Genomic DNA, 6044 nt, shown 5'->3' on the forward strand with positions numbered 1-6044 from the left:
CTTCTTCATTCAATACATGGTAATGTGTCAATTTTTGTAGTAAAGTCATATAGAAACTGAAAGCAAACCAGTGGAAAGAATCCAAAAATTTTGAGTCAAGGAACAAACGTTCATTCTTTTGTGCAGGCTGAGGTTGGAAATCTAGACTGAATAAAAACCTCAACGTTACGCAACAGCTGAGAGTGCAAAGCTCTAGTTGGAAAATTTGACTTAAATCCTATGTCAGCAAAATAATGTGCTATATACCCAGGTTTAGGCTGGAATTCATTCAGACATGCCATTATACTAAAACTTCAGTAACAAAAGAGGCCATAAATACAAAAAAGAAAACAAAACTGTATATGTAAAAGGTTTATTGCCTCTGCAGGTTTGAAGCACTTTACAGAATTCATTTAAAAGTAAATGAAATTTAGTACAGTAAAAAAGCAAACATATCCCATAGGGAGTGCCACATATTTCTTCCACATAAATGAAAATCAGCACAGGCTGAGGAAATCAACCCATACAAGAGTAAATGTAAAGAAGCTTACATGATGTGATAGTAAATGATTGCTGTACACATATGAACAATAAAATAAGGTGATTTGAAAAGCCTGTTTAGGACTGAGACCACCAATGTGTCTCAAAGAGAGAGGAAAAGGCAAAATATAAACTGCACATCCCCTACTACTACATGTTCTTCAAAGAATGAATAAAGACAGTTCCTACAAGGAGAATCTTGTCAAGTTACAAAACTGTAATGCCTACAGAATGTATATTCACAGTGTATTCACAATTCAGTGGTAATCAAACAGTGTTACAACTGAAGACTGCACATTGATCTGTCCCGAAGCGAGACGGATCGGCACGCACCACTGTGTGATGCCCACATGCAAACGAATTTGTTTAGGGCTAAGGCCTTGTATTGTCCATTGTTGTTGTGAAGGACCTTGCATTACAACATAGAAGTTAGTCCATAAAACTATCAAGCAAGAGAACTTCACACATTCCTTAGCATAGGTCTCTCAGCCAGTAAACCAGTGTCCTATAGCAAAAAAGAATAAAAAAATCACAGTCAGGCTTTTTGGAAATGTTTCATGTACTATGACTAAACGTGTCAAACACAGGACCTTAAGCGCTAAAGCTGTGCTCTAAAAGTATGTGACTGCAACTGGTGTATAGGTTTACTTTTGCCGTGAAGACTATTCAAGGAATTTGGCTACTTCAGAAAGAGGTTTTACTTTACAACTAAAACGGTTCATTCAAATGGAAAAAATAATAGGAGAAATGTATATAAAGAGGTCATAAAATCTATTTCTTTAGTGCACCATGGCAAAACTCAAACGTTGTCATTAAGGGTAATATTCTTGCAATTAAAAGAAGATCGAGTGCAACGGTCTTGAAGCACATTTTAAGTTCATCTGCTTTTAGCTTAACATGGTGTCTCAAAAATGTGACTGAATAAACAGTAAGATGCAGTGCAATGGTTTATGTTTACATAGAAAATTAATTTGAAAAAAAAAAGGGCATCCAGTGTGAACAACCCCTTAGACTAGTGTATTTTAGATATTTTAATGTTTGTGGAGATTTTTTATTTTGCTATGATGTTTTGTGTCATTTAGTGACAAAAGACTGATTACCGTGTTTGTCCGATGTCGTCTTCTGATCAGTAGGGTTAGAAGCAGGCTAGCTGCCAGTATAAGCACTACTACCAATATGGGAACACTAACAGACACAGCTGTGACAGAACTGCCTCCAGTTTGGCCATTTGTTTTAGAGTCGTTCTTCATTTCAGACACTGGTAAAAGAGATATGTTATGAGAAATCAATGCCATCAATATCTGTACACTACCACACTTAACAGCTTACAATCCCAATTTGTGATGCATTAAAATAATTAAAGAAACACAGGCAGAGTTTAGCTTAGAGCCTACATCATTATTTATACTTTAACACAACTCCAGTACTGTTTTTGTTCTTTAGTCTCTGATACCATTCAATAGATGAGCTATTTTATTGTGGCTGTTTGCACAGCAGATGATGACAATGATGTTTTTGATATTGACATAGGCTATTATCTGGTGGCAGTAACTTTCGGTTCTGCTGCAGTGGCAACAATTTCAACTTCCTTTAGTTGTCATGAATGTTCTGCTTTTTAGCAGCTTTTTTTCAACCTGTTAGTCTCTTACACGTCATTATCTAACCAATCCTAGTAGACTACAGCTAAGCAGACTTGCACTTTGAAAAGGGAAGCACACTGAAAGTGTACAACAGGAAGAGGCTTGCTGTTTCCTTTCAAGATATTAACTATTGATCTGCTTGTATAACTAAATTCATAATTAGATAACTCACTTGTTAGATTAACTTCTGATGACCTCTTTGACCAGAGGTTGTCACCAACACTGGCAAGGGCATGACAGGTGTACAGTCCTTCATCTTCTGAAGAGAAGTTGCGGAGCAGCAGGGAGCAGTTTCTCTTCTCCTTGTTTAGGAAGAGTTGCGTCCTATCTACGTAGGAATCATCTATGATGCTTTTGTCATGCGGATGAACATTCACTACTCTCTGACCCTTCTGCCATATCAGTTCCTTGGTCTCATTAGAACAGTGGCATGATAAAAGTACATCCTGTCCAACAAAGCCCGTCTTATTAGATTTCATCATTTGTCCCACTACAAATGAATATCCATTGTGATTGGAGCAGATATTGTTATCTAATACGCATGCATTCAGATTAAAAAACGATGCGACGCTACGTTGTGTACCAGGTGAGGGATACGTCCGTGCCATTTCAAAATGCAGAATGGAGAATTGCCATTATTTGTGATTATATGGATTCAGAAGTGTTATGGTCACTATAAACAATCTTCAAAAATTTAGTATATAAAAAAAGTACTTAGGGTCAGAACCTCTGAAATTTCAGTTTCAGTTTGACTTAGTCTCTCACATGCCTTTGGACAAACTTCAATTGAGATGTATTTTTTTTTTCTGTTTTCGTCTTAATGTAAGTACTTTGTGTTGATCTCTGCCATAACACAATAAATGTGAATAGGCTACATAAGAAAATAGCATAAAGGGAAAAAAGTATTATGTAGCACTCAAAAATACATTATTTGTGTTTTCACTTGCTATGTCTTTTCCTGAATCTATAATAGAGCTTTTTTTCATAATCAGAATGGAGAATTGCCATTATTTGTGATTATATGGATTCAGAAGTGTTATGGTCACTATAAACAATCTTCAAAAATTTAGTATATAAAAAAAGTACTTAGGGTCAGAACCTCTGAAATTTCAGTTTCAGTTTGACTTAGTCTCTCACATGCCTTTGGACAAACTTCAATTGAGATGTATTTTTTTTTTTTCCAACAAAGCCCGTCTTATTAGATTTCATCATTTGTCCCACTGCAGAACCATCTACAAGAACAGTTAGAGACAGTACTCATCATAACAAAATATTCAAATTCATTTACAAAGACTGGAAAGTTCACAAACATTCCAAGAAGCAATATATATCAGATATACCAAAAACGATATACTATGTATAACAGAATGTGACCAGACACACATGCAGATGAACATTCACTACTCTCTGATCTTTTACCCATATCAGTTCTTTAGGGTCATTAGAACAGTTACATGATAAAAGTACATCCTGTCCAGTGAATCCAGTCTTAGCAGATTTCACTGTTTGTGCCACTGCAGAACCATCTACAACAATAAAATAAACAATCGTTACATACATATATACGAAACAATAGGCATACTCATCATAGCAAATACTCAATTTCACTCTGTCTGGAGCATCTGTATCAGAGATTTTATATTGGTGATCTCCCATCCTGATTTCTTTTGTTTTTGTGTAGATTTCATACAAAATAGTTTTTTTTATATTCAAACGAAATATAAAACAAAGGCAACCTGTGTAAACATATACAGAATTGTTTGTTTGTTTATGTATTTATTTATTTTATATATACATATATATTTTTTTAATTGAAGGGGGGGATCTATTTCATGGAAATATTAAATAATAACCCCATTAATTACAGTAAATATTAAATTTAAAAATAATAATGCTATAGTAACAATATGTCGCTTGGGGCCTCCAGTGCCGATTGTGAGAGGGCCATCTTACCTCAAGGGTCTAATTTTATCTTTTTACTTCAAAATAAAAACTGTACATTTTACTCCACAAATCCAAAAACACTGATATGTCCACAGATCCCTCATGAACAAACAGACACAAAATCAACTTTGATATTCAGCAAAACAATGTCAGACATCACTATTTTCCAAAAACACAAAATTAGATCAATTGACCTCAAAACTGTTTAGACTGACTAACTCTCACAAATGCTGATATTCAGATGAAATGACAAAATTAAAAATAGCATAGCCATTCATCAAAAGTGCTGAGATGAGACTTTGAACGGGTTTAAGTAGAATAGACGACAGCTTCACTATACAGGTATTTGCAGCAATTTTTGGTAAACATTACATGATATTATGCATTGATTATTATGTCGATGATATTTACAGTATCATTTTATTCTGGAGAGTGATGGAGAGGTAACATTAATATGGTTTTATATTTTTTCTTTTATCGCGAGCATCGTTCTAAGCTCAGGGCTGCTGAAAGGGTGTGGCGCAAATCAAAAAATACTACTGACCTTAATATGTATCAGTCACTCCTCTCTTCCTTCTCTGCTAATGTCTCCACTGCTAAAAGGACATACTATCACAACAAAATTAACAATTCGCCTAACTCTCGCATGCTCTTTAAAACATTTTCCTCGCTCCTTTGTCCTCCTCCTCCCCTTCCTTCATCAACTCTAACAGCTGACGGCTTTGTCATGTTCTTCATTAATAAAATTAAAACCATCAGTGCACAGTTTTCCACACCACAATCTGTCAAGCACATCTTACCAGAAAACATACACTCGTTCACATTATTCTCTTCACTCTCTGAGGCAGAAGTCTCCAAACTCATCCTTTCTAATCATCCTACTACTTGTCCGCTTGATCTTATTCCATCTCATCTCCTTCAAGCCATTTCTCCTGCAGTTGTACCAGCACTCATTCACATCCCTTCACACTGGTGTATTTCCCTCAGCATTTAGACAGGCTTGTATAACCCCACTACTTAAGAAACCCACCCTAAACCCATCTCTTTTAGACAACTACAGACCGGTTTCCCTTCTTCCATTCATTGCAAAAACACTTGAACGAGCTGTGTTCAACCAAGTCTCTGCCTTTCTCACACAGAACTTCTCTCAGATAGGTCCTTTAAGATATCTTGGAGGTGAGGTGTCCAAGTCACAACATCTAACTACTGGGGTGCCTCAGGGCTCAGTTCTTGGACCACTTCTCTGTCTACATGGCATCACTAGGTTCTGTCATTCAGAAACATGGTTTTTCGTATCACTCCTATGCTGATGACACTCAACTCTACCTCTCATTCCATCCTGATGATCCGACAATAGCTGCTCGCATCTCAGCTTGTCTAACAGACATTTCTTGCTGGATGAAGGACCATCACCTTCAACTCAACCTTGCCAAGACAGAACTGTTGTCACAGCCACAAGACCACACTTTGGAAGCCTGAAAGGCTCCGACTTGGACTGTAGTAACAGATAGGGGCAATAATGATAGGGCAGACATTTTCGCCATGCAGATAGGCTACTTTTAATATAGCAAGATTGACTAATATAAATCATATTTATTAATAACCACTTGTACAGGGTGTACAATGTCCTATTATTTCAATAATTCAGGCATGTAGCCTATGTATCTTAAGTTTTACCTAGATGTATTACAAATGAATTTCTATAGCGATTGGAGTAAAGTGGCCCCACTTATAGACATCCTTGACCTAACTGGGGAGAGGTTGTGAAGCTAATAAAACTTAAACTCATGCAATGGTCACATGGCTTTAGTTATTTATAATTCTTTTTTCAATAGCTATAAACAGGACACTAATACAAATCGAACACAAGGCTTAGCGATTGTCCCTGCTTGCTGTTCATTCACTCAAATGTTTTAATGTATCGGTCAAATGCTGCGGTTT

This window comes from Sinocyclocheilus grahami, unplaced genomic scaffold, assembly GCF_001515645.1.
Source record: "Sinocyclocheilus grahami isolate Dianchi unplaced genomic scaffold, SAMN03320097.WGS_v1.1 scaffold209.1, whole genome shotgun sequence".
Taxonomy (NCBI): Eukaryota; Metazoa; Chordata; class Actinopteri; order Cypriniformes; family Cyprinidae; genus Sinocyclocheilus; species Sinocyclocheilus grahami.